At 46.7% G+C, this 16,149-nt stretch overlaps 1 protein-coding gene across 7 annotated transcripts in view; it reads right to left on the bottom strand.

The window, feature by feature from the left end:
• LOC146042259 (cell adhesion molecule CEACAM1-like) overlaps nt 1-16,149 on the bottom strand; it is a 131,373-nt gene that overhangs the window by 60,024 nt on the left and 55,200 nt on the right. The gene's annotated exons all lie outside the window — the stretch shown is intronic.

The raw sequence follows: 16,149 nt of genomic DNA, 5'->3' as shown, positions 1-16,149 counted from the left end.
GTGTAACTGGGGAGTACCCTGGAGTTATGTAAAAGTGGTAAATCACCATCAGTTGAGAGCATTGGCCATAGTTGTTTGACCTTTTTGGTTTTATGCTCTGAACCAACGGAATATCGATTAACCCAGGGAACACGTTTTACCATGTTATCAGCAGGCGGCCCTGATTTGGATTTAAGAAGTTGTTCACGGGGCATAGCTAGTACTTTTTCTTTCAAAATGTTTAATTCACATCTGGAATACCCTCTTATTACAAATTTTTCCACCATTGCTTGTAGTGCAATGGGGACTTCCTCAGGGTTCGATGTTATCCTTTTAACACGCAGTAACTGCGAATAAGGGAGCCCTTTACGGAGGGGGGTAGGATGGAAACTTTCATTTCTTAATAATGTATTTCTGTCGGTCGCTTTCACGAACAGGGAAGTGCTGATTACAGCATCCCTCTTCGATATGGCGACATCTAGAAATTGTACATTATCAGTATTCATGGTGTAAGTGAACCCGACCACACTGCCACTGTGGGCGTGGTCCAAAAACACCTGCTCCAAACTTTCTTTATCCTGATTCCAAAAAATCAAGAGATCGTCAATGTAGCTTTTGTACAACAACACTTCCGATCTCAAAATGCCATCCCTAAAAAACATGTTCTGTTCAACGTGATGCATGAAGGCATTGGCATATGCCGGGGCCACTGCTGACCCCATGGCACAGCCTGCCACCTGTAAATAAAATTTACCTTCAAAGAGGAAGTAATTCTTCATTAATATAAAGGTCAACAAAATTATGAAAAACTCAATTGGGGGGACCCATGTATTCTGTGTCACTAGAAATCAGCGTCCGCACCGCCTCCACACCTGCATCATGGGGGATACAGGTGTAGAGGCTGGTGACGTCCGCCGTACACATGACACAATCATTTTCCAACACATTTAATCCTGAAAGATTATCAAGGATCGATAAAAGGGCAGTGGTATCTCTTAAATAAGACTTTAACCTCTGGACACAAGGATTCAAAATTGTGTCCAGATACACAGCCACCGGGTGCATCAAGGACCCCCTGGACGATATAATCGGTCGTCCTGGAGGATGCAGAGGGTCCTTGTGCACCTTCGGTAGGGTGTAAAACAAAGGTACCACAGGGTACTCAACCGACAGAGCTTGTTTCAATTCCACATCAAGGTACCCATCTCTGACAGCAGTATTCAGAATCATGTCTAGCTCCTGTTTAAATACAACAGTAGGATTTTTATCAAGAAGTTTATAAGTCCTGGTATCCCCCAACTGTCTAAGGCACTCAGACCTATAGTCCTGGAAATCCTGAACAATTACAGCACCCCCCTTATCTGCATTACGCACAATTATATCTCTCCTTTTAGCCAGACTATTTAAGGCCAGTTGTTGTGGCATGGACAGATTGTACCTGGTATGTGTGCGGACCGACTCGACCGCACCCAGTTGGTCCATCATCCGGGTAAAAGTCCTCACTGAGGGATTAATTGAAGGGGGGTCGAACCTCGACCGAGGGGCGATCTTTTTTAATTGTTCAGGTAAGATCACTTTTTCCACAGTGGATACAGAGGGGGTGGTTTTTCCAAAATGTTCCTTTAATCGTAATGTCCGATGGAGTTTGTACGTATCCACCTTCCACTGGAATGCGTCAGCTTTGACGGTGGGGACAAACGATAAACCTTTAGCCAAGACTTCAATCTCTGTTGTAGTTAATGGTACTTTGGACAGGTTAAAAACTAGATTCTGACTTTCCTCGGTGGACGAGTGCTTGCTCTGACGGCGGTTTTGCCCTGCCCTCCTCGTCCTCTTCCTTTGTGGCCAGTTGCTGCGGTCCCGGTTAGCACCCCTAAAGTAGCCCCTGCAGCATTGGAGGTGGAACAAGAGGACTCACTTTCACTCTGGGAGGTGCTTGATCCTTGGTTGGAGTGCTGGAATCTCTGTGGCTTACGTCGACCATAATTCGGGCGTCCGCCCTCTTGGAAGTTGCCAGCATTAAGCCACGGGTACACCCTCCGTTGATCATAGTCAAGTTGAACCTTTTTTACGTTTTCTTTTTTAAAGGCTATAAGGTCATGCCTGTACTTGTCCATCTGGATTTGAAGTTTATCAAGCCAGTTGGTATGGCTATCCTGAGTGAGTGTGATGGAGTGAGCTGTCTCGAATGTGGTTATTTGTTGCTGCAGGTCTTTTTGCTCCCTAGTGGCTTCTTCAATAACCAGCAGGAGCAGATCTTGGGAGCATTTATTCAAAACACCAATCCAGCGTCGGCAGAAGGCGATGTTATACCTGCCAATCGTTGGTGTGTTTTTTACCCTAAATCCCCTGGGAATCTGTTTTCTGCGGTAATAGTCAGATAAACTGACACTGTGGCACATAAAGTCACATTCCTTTTGTTTCAAACGCAGTAATTGATTATACAGAACTTCAGGCTAAAAGGAGAGATATAATTGTGCGTAATGCAGATAAGGGGGGTGCTGTAATTGTTCAGGATTTCCAGGACTATAGGTCTGAGTGCCTAAAGCTGGGTACACATATGTACAATCGTCGGGCCGTTCTTCCGATCTGCGGACGAACGGCCGTTCGATTGTATATATGTGTACGCTGTCCCGATCCCTTCGTTGCGATCGATAAACGGCCAAAAACGCTCTTGGCCGTCCACGGTCGGTCGGTCGCAGGTTCTTTGCTGCTTAATATTCTTCCGACAGGACGGCTCCATATCGAAAGAAAAGTGACATGTGTACGCACGTTCGATCGATATGCAGCCCGTTCCTGCGATCATTCCTCCCAAAAGCAGCACGCCCATGTGGGTGTTGACTAGCTGCGTCATCCCTCCATCAGCGCAGCATGTAAACAACAGGAAGTCTTCTCCCCCGTACTTTCCGCGCCATGCTGTTAAAGAATATTCGTTGTGTGTGCATTCCTTTTGAAATAAATAATCGTTGTGTGTGCATTCCTGACAGATATAGTTATAGAAGATAGATAGATAGATAGATAGATAGATAGATAGATAGATAGATATGTGATGTTCATTGTTCTGCATAAACACTTAACATTTATTAAGAAATACTGACAAAAAATACTGTGAACACTTTGTTTATTTGGGTGGTCGGACCTGAACAGAGTATATCACATACAGGTGCTTGCATTAAGGTGTAGCAGGAACGCCCACCCACCCAAAAAACATAAAAACACATTTGAACATGGTGGTGTATGTAGTGGAAAGCGGTCCCACGGCAGCAACGCATCACATGGGAACATCCCGGCCTGCTCACATGTGATGCGTTGCTGCCGTGGGACTGCTTGCCATGACATAAGTGCCACGTGTGAAGGTTTAGCAGGAAAGCCCACCCACCCAAAAAACATAAAAACACATTTGAACATGGTGGTGTATGTAGTGGAAAGCGGTCCCACGGCAGCAACGCATCACATGGGAACATCCCGGCCTGCTCACATGTGATGCGTTGCTGCCGTGGGACTGCTTGCCATGACATAAGTGCCACGTGTGAAGGTTTAGCAGGAAAGCCCACCCATCCAAAAAACATGCAGTATATCAGCTGTGGTACCTGCCAAAATCTAAATGTGCAAATGGACATATTTTCTCTATACAGGTGCTTGCGTTAAGGTGTAGCAGGAACGCCCACCCACCCAAAAAACATAAAAACACATTTGAACATGGTGGTGTATGTAGTGGAAAGCGGTCCCACGGCAGCAACGCATCACATGGGAACATCCCGGCCTGCTCACACGTGATGCGTTGCTGCCGTGGGACTGCTTGCCATGATATAAGTGCCACGTGTGAAGGTTTAGCAGGAAAGCCCACCCATCCAAAAAACATGCAGTATATCAGCTGTGGTACCTGCCAAAATCTAAATGTGCAAATGGACATATTTTCTCTATACAGGTGCTTGCGTTAAGGTGTAGCAGGAACGCCCACCCACCCAAAAAACATAAAAACACATTTGAACATGGTGGTGTATGTAGTGGAAAGCGGTCCCACGGCAGCAACGCATCACATGGGAACATCCCGGCCTGCTCACATGTGATGCGTTGCTGCCGTGGGACTGCTTGCCATGACATAAGTGCCACGTGTGAAGGTTTAGCAGGAAAGCCCACCCATCCAAAAAACATAAAAACACATTTGAACATGGTGGTGTATGTAGTGGAAAGCGGTCCCACGGCAGCAACGCATCACATGGGAACATCCCGGCCTGCTCACATGGGATGCGTTGCTGCCGTGAGACTGCTTGCCACGACATGCACCATGCTTCTGGCCTCCAAATAAACAAGAAGGAGAAAAAAAGTTAAATAAAGTACACAAACTATTTTTTGACTTTACAATGCAAACCGTTGTAAATTTTCTCATATAAAGAGTGTACTACTGCTACGCCTTTTTGGATTTTTGAAATTTTTTGGGCTACGGTATGGACTTTCCCGCTAAGTTCTTGTAGACATTTATGGACTTGTGTCATGTTTTCTTGCATTGTGCTTTCGTCGCTGGACGTGTCAGGTGATGGTGTGTTCTTCTCCCCCTCTGCACTGACATCTGAAATCTCGATGATATCTATAATAAGTACAGATAAAGAAAGGTTTACCTTTCCACAAATGATACGTCACTATCCCATAAAGATGATTTGCAGTATACACTCACCATCTACACTGCTGGTGATCGCAATCACTTGGTGGCCCTCTGCGGTCCCTTCCATCGGCTGCGCAGCCTGGATATCATCTATAGTGACAAGGTAAAGTGACATATTACTACCCCATGTTGTGTGTATAAAACATGTGTTGTTCTGTTGGTGTGCTGGTACAAAACCTTACCTGTTGTACTCTCCTTCTTTATTTTTAGGTTGGAGGCCCTGTCTCTGCCTTCCTCATGTCTTCTCCTGGGATGGATTTCCTCTGAGTAAAAACAAGCAACATGTCAGCAAAACACACAAAATGTAATGGATCATGACAGTATATTAATAAAGCTACCTAGGGCATTGGACTCACTTCTTTTAATAATTCCACGAATTTTCTTGAGCTTGGCCTGCTCCTTGTGCTTCAGGTCCGACCACCGTTTTTGGAGCTGGTATTTGGACCTTCTTTTCCCAAACTTCTCCTTTATCTCCTTGCATACACGCTGCATAATAATTTCTTTTCTATAATTTGTCTTGGGGTATGTTTTTCTCGAACAATCGTAGTCCCTTCTATCCAGCATTTTGACCATCAGTTCCACCTCTGCAGATGACATGGCGGATGCGCGCGTCACTTTTTTCTCCTTGTTGTCAGCGATTTCTTTATCTGTTGTTATCAGTGCTGAATTGGAAAACAAAGGTTCTGTAGGTTCTGTACTGGCCTCCCCCATATGCGGTGGCGCCAGACCCTCCGACATGGCTCCTCGATGTCCCGTGTCTGTGTGACGCGAAGCACGTGAGTGGGGCGGAGATTCGTGTGCTCATCCAATCACTGTGTTTCAAGCCACGTTCAGCACGAAAGAATATTCCGTCGTTGCTGTTGGATTGATCGGAGCAGCGCAGCGAATTTTCCGGACTGTATCGACAATTATTTCGGTGAGTATTAAAACAAAATGTGTAGTTTTCTATGACAGGGACTTCAATCTGTGGGCCATGGGTATGCTGGGGCTTGTAGTGACCGTGTATCCTATGTCCCACAGAGTTTCAACTCCTGTACTATAGCTACAGTATATCTAGTGTCCCACAGACTGAACACCTGTACATTAAATGGTTTATGGTGTGCTTTGTGTATCAAGAAAATAATATGCCTTTTTATTTTATTTTTTGGAACAGAAATTCAACCATGGCAGAAAAAAATGTCGAATTTATGAAGGACTTCATTGAGGCCTACAGGGATCAGAATTGTCTCTGGAATACCAAATCCAAAGACCATTCGAATCGGCAGAAGAGGCTATCTGCTCTGGAGGAGCTGGTGAGGGTGAGCCAGACCTACTACCCCACAGCAAATGTAGAGTGGGTCCGGACTCGGATCGCTAATATGAGGACCGTATTTAAAAAGGAACTAAATAAGGTGGAGTCCTCAAAGCGGTCTGGGGCAGGGGCAGACCAAGTCTATGTGCCCAGGCTGTGGTACTACGACCTGCTGGCCTTCACGGTGGACCAGGAGCTGCCCAGGGATTCGGTCAGCAACACTACAAGGAACCAGCCTGCCCCCTCCACCTCCGCGTGCAACCAAGAGCTTTCTGATAACACCATTTGCGGCACAGTAAGTAGACGTATTTTATTTAAAAAATTTTTTTTTAAACCAGATAAATATAACAGCAAGTACAGTATAAAAATTGTGAACATGTAAAATGAAAAGGGGGGGTATCGCCCCCTGCAACTGACCTCTCTGTTGGGCACAACAGAGAGGTCAGTTGCAGGGGGCGATACCCCCCCTTTTGGTTATACATCGTCAATTTGACCTTCTCTGTGGCCCTAATTCTGGTTCTTCTCAGTGGTGGAGGTATACTGTTATCCGCCTGAGAACACAGTGATCAATATTCAGACATCGCAAGTGCATTTACCACATTTTTTGTATTTGGAACTTTTGGTTGTCATTGGTAATCCCTGGTATCTACACTGTTGTAGTCTTTCTGGCGCGGATTATTGTAATATTTTTTGTTGTCTAAAATTAACGGAATAATATCATTCTGCCAATCCACAGCGCCAACACCAATAAAATACTGCATGTATTCATCCCTGTTAATTTAGCACGCATAGATGCATTTCTGGTGTTTAAATTAGTATTTGGTATGTCTGGTATCTAAATAATTAGTTTCCAGAGATGCCAGTCATAACGCCTCTTCAACTAGCTCACTTTCATCCATGGCAGCAACATGGTGGTGTATGGGCTGCGTTCTTCTGCGTAGATATAAAAATATATGGAAGTCTTAAAAATCGATAGTGATACATCATTGTCATCTTGTTTTGTTACAGCCATCGCTATTTGCCGAGGATGAATCTTCGGCATCGCTGGAGGTGGCATCACAGCTGCCTTCACCGGCCCTCTGCTCCACCCCCACACCAACCGCCATGACCAGCGCTGAACCGCAAACAAGCGCTCAACCTCCAGCAGAAGCGCCATCAAGAAGAGGGCGCAAAAGGCCGAGGCAGACTCCAGATGCTGCGGACGTGGCAACCACCAAGATCCTGGAGTCTGCCAACAGATTGATGAGCATGGATGAGGATGATGCGGACCGGGTGGGGAGTGTATTAGCTGACAATTTGCGAAAGTTGGACCCGGCTACAAGGGTGGAGGTAGAGCGCATATTTTATGAGACGCTGTACCGGGCCCGTGTGGGGACTCTGTCCCGGAACACACTTCTCACCGATGAGACCCCTCTGCCTAGGGTTGAATTTCAACCCATCAGCCCAGCTCCTATACCCCAACAAGCGGTATTTCACCCGGTGCAATATCCCCAGTATCAACATTTACAGCCACCAACTGGGCAAAGGCAGCACCAACCGGCAACGTTGGCTAATACGCTCCCACCAGGTCCACCTGGTGTCCCCTTCCAGAGTTTATTGGAAAGTCCATCTCCCTCCCAACCACCGATGGATACAGGGGATTATGGGGTGGGACAAGTTTACCACCATATGTAAATATTTTATATAGTTTATTTAAGTGCATTATTGTTTTAAATATTTTTATGTTTAAGTATTTCTTTATTATTTATTTACTTGTTATTTATGTTATATTTTTTATAAGTTTATAAGTTAATAATTTATATAAAAATTAAAAATTCTGTAATCTAGTTGGTGTCCGTGTGAAAATATCATTTACCATGCAGGGTGACTATAGGGCACAGATATACATACGTACAAAGTACCAGGAGAAATTGGCATAGAAATAGGTGTGGTGGAGCAACTACTTGCTAGTACATAAACACCAGTATACATAAACACCAGTACTGGGTACAGTCTGCACTCCAGGTGCCGTGGCATTGTGCCCTCCTGGAATGCCTGGCACCTGAGTACTACCACTCACTTGCCGTGATTCGGCCTCCACCTCCCCCTCCTTGCTGCAAGAAGACGCAGAGGACAACTTGTGCGGAACTGTGAGTATACAAATTTTATTGGCAAAATATTGATTATTACACACCAAAAAACAATATATTTACAATGACAAAAAGGTACATTTTTAAGCAATCATGTCATTCTGCCACTCCACAGCCCCAACACCATTGAAATAATTCAAGTACTCGTCTCTTGACAACTTTGCTTGCGTTGATGCATTTCTGGTGTTTAAATTAGTTGCCAAAGCTGTCAGACCAATAGGCTCGTCAACAACTTGGCTCTCGTCCACTGTAGCCCCCAGTTGTTGTGTGTGCACCGCTTTTCTGCGCATGTAGTTGTGCAGCACACAACAGGCCAGCACCACTTTGTCAATCTTATCTAGGCGCAGATTGATGGCACTGTGAAAAATTCTGAATTTATTACTCAGAATCCCAAACGCATTTTCAACCACTCGCCTGGCACGTGACAGGCGATAGTTAAAAATGCGTCGTTCCCTGTTCAGTGCCCTTTGTGGGTAGGGTTTAAGGACATTAGGGTGCAATGCAAAGGCCTCATCCGCCACAAAAACAAAGTTCAAACCGCGCTCATTTTCAGTCCGCTCTGGCAGATTCAGTTCATTTTTTTTCAGTTGGTCGTGGAAAAAGGTATTCTCCAGGGCTCCTCCATCTGAAACTCTACCATTTTTCCCAATGTCCACAAATACAAACTCGTATCGGGCATTAGCGATGGCCATTAGAACAATGCTGAAGAACCCCTTATAATTATAATAAAAAGATCCACTCTTTGCAGGGGGCATGATCCTGACGTGTTTGCCATCGATAGCTCCACCACAATTAGGGAAATTCCATAGATCACGGAAATCACGTGCAATATTTTGCCACTCCTCCTTGGTCGATGGAAACTGCAATATAAAAGTATATGCGTATTAATAATCTGTTTGGTTGATTTTAGACCCATCAGCCCTCCCCCATTGCAGCCTCAAAGCTATTACCCGCCTTATCAAAATGACCCCCCACCCACTGGTGTAAAAGATTAAATCAACAGGCATTGTAAAGATATACATATAGGGTACAGGTATGTGCACAGCTATACATATGGGGGACATGTATGTAATTTCCATATTTACCTTCATGTATTTGTCCTGAAGAACTTGGACGATGGCATCACAGGTGTCTGGTATTATCAACCCCAGCGCTTGAGATGATATTGCGGTGGTGAATCTCAGGTCGGCAAGGGTCCTGCCTGTTGCCAGGTAACGCAGCGTTGCCACCAGTCTCTGCTCTGCAGAAATGGGCCTCCTGAAATAGGTGTCCTCTCTCTCTATTAAAGGGGTAACCAGTGTCAGCAGCTCCATAAAGGTAGCGTCATCCATACGGAGATAATTCCTGAAATCATCAGGATTGTTCTCCCGTATCTCCTGTAGCAATGGCATGTGGGAGAAGGTGTCTCTCCTCAGAAGCCAGTCTCTGGTCCAGCAGCTCCGATTCTTGGTCCTTTTTCTTTTTTTAATAGCCCGCAATCTAATGGCCATAGCAGCCAAAATGCACGCACGAGCCTTCCTTCTCCTCAAGCTCATGATTAAAAAGGCCCAAATGCACCGATAGACGAACGAACGTACGTACGTATATCCAGTACAGCTAGCAATGATCTGAATAGTCACGGCTCTATTCACTGTACTACACGAACGATTCTTTGTTCCGTGATCACGCCTCATTTTGGTATGCTCTTTTAAATCCAGCCCATTATGATAATGTTGTGTACATTTTTATCGTGCGAATAGCCAGAACGGGAGAGTGTGTACGGTGGTACAATCTTTTTCTTGCGATTGTTTGGACGGGAGTACATCGGACGTCGCAAGTAAAATTGTACATATGTGTACGCGCAGATCGGTCGTATGTTTCGGACGGCCGAACGTGTATTCGGTCGATCGAACGGTCGCAAGAAAAATTAAATTGTACATATGTGTACCCAGCTTTAGACAGTTGGGGGATACCAGGACTTATAAACTTCTTGATAAAAATCCTACTGTTGTATTTAAACAGGAGCTAGACATGATTCTGAATACTGCTGTCAGAGATGGGTACCTTGATGTGGAATTGAAACAAGCTCTGTCGGTTGAGTACCCTGTGGTACCTTTGTTTTACACCCTACCGAAGGTGCACAAGGACCCTCTGCATCCTCCAGGACGACCAATTATATCGTCCAGGGGGTCCTTGATGCACCCGGTGGCTGTGTATCTGGACACAATTTTGAATCCTTGTGTCCAGAGGTTAAAGTCTTATTTAAGAGATACCACTGCCCTTTTATCGATCCTTGATAATCTTTCAGGATTAAATGTGTTGGAAAATGATTGTGTCATGTGTACGGCGGACGTCACCAGCCTCTACACCTGTATCCCCCATGATGCAGATGTGGAGGCGGTGCGGACGCTGATTTCTAGTGACACAGAAGACATGGGTCCCCCAATTGAGTTTTTCATAATTTTGTTGACCTTTATATTAATGAAGAATTACTTCCTCTTTGAAGGTAAATTTTATTTACAGGTGGCAGGCTGTGCCATGGGGTCAGCAGTGGCCCCGGCATATGCCAATGCCTTCATGCATCACGTTGAACAGAACATGTTTTTTAGGGATGGCATTTTGAGATCGGAAGTGTTGTTGTACAAACGCTACATTGACGATCTCTTGATTTTTTGGAATCAGGATAAAGAAAGTTTGGAGCAGGTGTTTTTGGACCACGCCCACAGTGGCAGTGTGGTCGGGTTCACTTACACCATGAATACTGATAATGTACAATTTCTAGATGTCGCCATATCGAAGAGGGATGCTGTAATCAGCACTTCCCTGTTCGTGAAAGCGACCGACAGAATACTGTTAGGATCCTGGGGCCCTCCCCTGCCAACCCTACCTCCGTTGCCTCGGACTAGCGTTGGCGGACACGTGCGGTACTAGGCTTCGCCAATAATAGCCGCGTCCGAAGGAGCCTGTTAGTCAGGCTCCAACCCCGATGCCACCTGGTCTTGAGAGGAGACAACGCGGCCACCAAGGCTAGGAGAGAACAAGGGGATGACTAACTAAAGTGTACCCGAGGCAGGGGACCCCAAGGTAGTCAGGGTGGGTAAATACAGAGAGGTATGCGGACTGAACCCAAAGGGTATACAAACAAAACACAGAGGAACAGCTAATAATAGAAATAAACCTGCGACACCGTCGCAACCAACAAGTGACCCTAGTCACACTATACCTGTGAAACCAATCCACAGTCAAAGGAAGTTGTGACCACCACAACTAACAGAGGGAACGAATCCCACAAATGATACGGAGGAACAAGGCCCACCTCCAATAGGGCACTAAAGAGGGACAATGCTACACGGCGGTAGCCCAAGGCAACTCACGGCACCCAGGGGGTGAGATGGAAGAAGGTCTGGGCTGGACCGTAGTAAGCCGATCGTCCTCAGAGCTGGCTGCCTACCAACGAAGGCAACTTGAGCAGCTAGTAACAGGCTGCTATCACCGGTGTCTGAGATAATGCTCAGACACCTGATATAGTGAGCTGGGCCAATGAGATGAGGCCTCAGGGCCAAGCCCCTACCCTGGTGATAGGTGCTTAGAGAAAAGGCGCCAAGTCCCCGGCGTCCTGACTGTTTAGAAACAGCCAGGACTCAGCTTAGAGCCGCCCGGCGTCTGTCGTTGCCTAGCAACCCGCCGGGGAGCTCCGTCCTCACTGCCGGGAGTAGCGCGTCGGGCTGGTTGCCTAGCAACCCCCGACGCCCGGCGTCCGGAAGTCAGAGAGGAAGCCTCTGACGTCCGGCTGGTCCCCTGTCCTGCCTCGCGGCGCCTGAGCGGCGCAGAGACCCGGGGCGTCCGTGTGACCACCTGATCCCTGCCAGTAGGTGAGTCCACGGACCCCCGAGTCCTGACAGTACCCCCCCCTCGAGAAGGGGTCACAGAACCCCTAAATCCGGGTTTATGCGGAAACTGTCTAAAAAACAGTTTCTTAAGCCTGGGAGCATGTAGGTCCTCGTCAGTGACCCAAGATCTATCCTCTGGTCCAAAGCCCTTCCAATGGACCAAAAATTGGAGTCGACCGCGAGACCTTTTAGAATCTAATATTCTCTCCACCTGGAACTCCTGTTGTCCTCGAATCATGACGGGAGAAGAACCTTGACTAGTCTTGCGGGGAAACTTTTTGGAAGCAACAAACGGTTTAAGGAGAGAACAGTGAAACGTGTTATTGATTCTCAAGGACCGAGGTAACAAAAGACAGAAGGCGACAGGATTAATTTTCTTTATAATCCTGAAGGGTCCTATAAACCTAGGGCCCAATTTGGTCGAAGGTTGTCTTAATCTGATATTGCGGGTTGACAACCATACTTTATCCCCGACTTTAAAGGGGCAATGCCGCCTATTAAGATCCACTCTTCTTTTCTCCTTGAGCAAGGTTTTCTGCAAGACATCACGGACCTCTCGCCAAATCTTTTTGAGATGCGTGGCAGGAGACGAAGAGGAAGAGTAAAAAAAATCTGGATCCAGCGCATTAGCCCTGGGATGACATCCCAACACCGCGAAAAAAGGAGAGACTTTAGATGCAGAATGACAGGCGTTATTGTAGGCAAATTCCGCTAGCGGAAGATGCTCCACCCAGTTGTCCTGAAGTTTGGAGGCATAACAACGCAAATATTGCTTGAGGGATTGGTTGAGTCTCTCAGTCTGTCCGTTGGACTGAGGGTGATACCCTGATGTGAGACTAAGTTTAATCCCCATCTCCTTACAGAACAACCGCCAGAATTGGGCAACAAATTGTGGCCCCCGGTCTGACACAATGTCCGTGGGCAGGCCGTGCAGTCTGAACACATGCCGGATAAATAGGCCGACTAATTCCTTGGCTGATGGCAACCTGGAAAGTGCCACAAAGTGTGCCATCTTACTGAAGCGGTCCATGACCACCCATATCGCCTGGTGACCTGCGGACAACGGTAATTCTACCAAAAAATCCATGGAAACATGAGACCATGGCCTCCACGGAGTTCCTAAAGGTAAAAGTTTGCCCAATGGCAATGACCTGGGCACCTTATGTTGCGCACACACCGGACAAGACAAAACGAATTCTTTGACATCTTTCAACATCTGCGGCCACCACACAGAGCGAGAAAGAAGCTTGTGTGTTTTCCAAATCCCAGGGTGTCCTGCCAGTTTACTGTTATGAAACTCAAGAAGAATATCCTTTCTTAAAGAAGAGGGAACAAAAAGGCGATCGACCGGAGTCTCCTCCGGGGCTTGCCCCTGAACCAGCTCTAACTGGGTCTGCCAATCTTGCAAAACCCCCGCATGGATACATCTGGCAGGAATGATGGGAACTACTGGAGCCCGAACTTCCTGTGAGGCCATAAAAGATCGCGACAAGGCGTCAGCCTTGATATTCTTTGCCCCTGGCCTGTATGTGATAAGGAAATTAAAGCGGGCAAAAAATAATGCCCATCGGGCTTGACGGGAGTTTAACCGTTTGGCAGACTCGATGTATTGGAGATTTTTGTGGTCAGTAAGGATGGAGATCATATGTCTAGCCCCTTCGAGCCAATGTCTCCATTCCTCCAGCGCACATTTGACTGCCAGCAACTCCCGATTGCCGATGTCATAATTAGCCTCTGCTTGAGAGAACTTCCTAGACATGAAGGCGCATGGATGTACCTCTCCTGAGTTAGGATCCTGTTGTGACAAGACGGCCCCAATTCCGACCTCTGAGGCATCTACCTCCACCAAAAAAGGTAACTCCGGGTTGGGATGCCGCAGCACCGGGGCTGCCACAAAGGCCTGTTTGAGAAGCTGGAAGGACTGTTCCGCTTGAGGAGACCATTCCGCGGGGTCGGCTCCTTTCTTGGTGAGCGCTACAATAGGTGCCACCAACTCTGCGAATGCCTGTATGAAACGCCGATAATAGTTGGCGAAACCTAGAAATCTCTGCACCGCTTTGAGATTCCTAGGCCGCTCCCACTCTAAAATGGCCTTAAGTTTTTTGGGTTCCATGGAGAATCCCTTGGGTGAAATAATGTACCCCAAAAAGGCTATTTCCGAGACGTGGAACTCACATTTTTCTAACTTGGCGTACAATTTATTCTCCCGTAACTTCTGTAACACCTGACGGACTTGCGAGTAGTGTTGGGTGACTGAAGAAGAAAAGATTAATATATCGTCGAGATATACAACTACGAATTTCCCAAGGAAGTCTCGGAGAACGTCATTAATGAAGTCCTGAAAGACTGCTGGGGCGTTAGATAAGCCAAACGGCATAACCAAATATTCGTAATGACCGGAAAGCGTGCTAAAAGCAGTCTTCCACTCATCCCCAGATTTAATCCGAATAAGATTGTACGCCCCCCTGAGATCAATCTTGGAAAAAATAGTAGCTCTTCTGAGCTGATCAAACAGTACCGAAATGAGTGGGAGAGGGTAGGTATTCCTGATAGAAATCTTATTCAAAGCTCTGTAGTCAATACAAGGTCTTAACGAACCATCCTTTTTCCCAACAAAGAAAAACCCTGCACTGAGAGGGGACCTAGATGGTCGTATAAACCCCTTGGAGAGACTTTCGGACACATACTCTTCCATAGCCTTAGTCTCAGGAGCACTAAGGGCATATAATCTAGCTTTAGGCCATGGAGACCCGGGTATTAACGTAATAGTACAGTCATAGGGTCGATGCGGAGGAAGATTGTCTGCTTTTCCTTTGGAAAACACATCCACATAGTCCCTGTAAACCTCTGGAAGACCTTCACACAAGACTGTGGCAACCCGAAGCGGGTGTGATAAACACTGAGAAAAACAATCAGGACCCCAACTAGCAATCTCCCCCGTTTGCCAGTTGATTACCGGACTGTGTTTGACAAGCCACGGATAACCCAGTACTAGGGGGACCATGGGACAATGTGTGAGGAAGAAAACTATGTGTTCCTGGTGTAACGCACCCACTGTTAACTGTATAGATGGTGTACAATTAATTACCTGGCCATTAGGTAACGAATTACCGTCCAAACCACGAATGGAGATCGCCCTGTCTAGATTCACAGGAGGAATACCTAAGGCTTTAGCCAACGAAATATCAAGAAAATTCCCTGCGGCTCCGCTGTCAATAAAAGCCATAAGAGGCTCAGCGGAATCTCCCCAGGAAATTTTCGCCGGTACCATCATAGAGTTCTGCGAGGAGACCCATTGAAGACCTGAGCGAACCTCCTCACCATTCGCTAGGTCCGAGAGTTTCCCTGACGCTGAGGGCAATTTTGGACAAAATGACCTCTTCTGTTACATAAAAAGCAAACACCAAGGTTTCTTCGGCGAACCCCTCCTCCAGCTGGGATCCTAGAGAGCCCCACTTCCATGGGTTCATCCAGCTCTTCTGCCGAAGAATAGACGGCAGTGTGAGGGATTGCCGCAGAAACCTTCTCCGCTTTACGCTCCCTGAACCGCCTGTCAATTTTAATAACCAGCTCCATGAGTTTATCCAAAGTAGAAGGAACTGGGTATTGCAAGAGACTATCCTTGATGGACTCTGATAGCCCCAGTCTAAATTGGCTTCGTAGCGCTGGGTCATTCCACCCGCAATCGTTAGCCCATCTGCGAAATTCAGTACAATAGGCCTCCGCGGGATTTCTGCCCTGTTTTAGAGCTCTTAGATGACTCTCAGCGGATGCCTCTCGATCCGGGTCATCGTATAACAGCCCCAAAGCTTTAAAAAAGTTATCTACTGAAGACAACGCCTCATCCCCTGCTTTTAAACCAAATGCCCATGTTTGGGGGTCTCCATGGAGTAAAGATATTATGATCCCCACCTGTTGGGCCTGGGTGCCCGACGATCTGGGTCTTAACCGAAAGTATAATCTGCAAGACTCTCGGAAATTAAAGAACTCCCTTCGGTCACCCGAAAACCTACTGGGAAGGTTTAACTTAGGTTCAGGGGCCGTGTTCTGGGCAGCATGCGTAATACCTTCCTGCACTGACACCCGGAGGGTGAGGTCCTGCATCCTCTGGGTTAACCCCTGGAGCTGCTCAGCAGGGTTCATGTTGGAAGATGTTTAAAGAATGATACTCCAACAATAAGTTATGGCCGGTGATACTGTTAGGATCCTGGGGCCCTC

The sequence above is a fragment of the Crinia signifera genome, chromosome 19 (genome assembly GCF_055691185.1).
Source record: "Crinia signifera chromosome 19, ASM5569118v1, whole genome shotgun sequence".
Taxonomy (NCBI): Eukaryota; Metazoa; Chordata; class Amphibia; order Anura; family Myobatrachidae; genus Crinia; species Crinia signifera.
The sequence above is the reverse complement of the archived record's forward strand: the minus strand, read 5'-3'. Positions and strand labels throughout refer to the sequence as shown.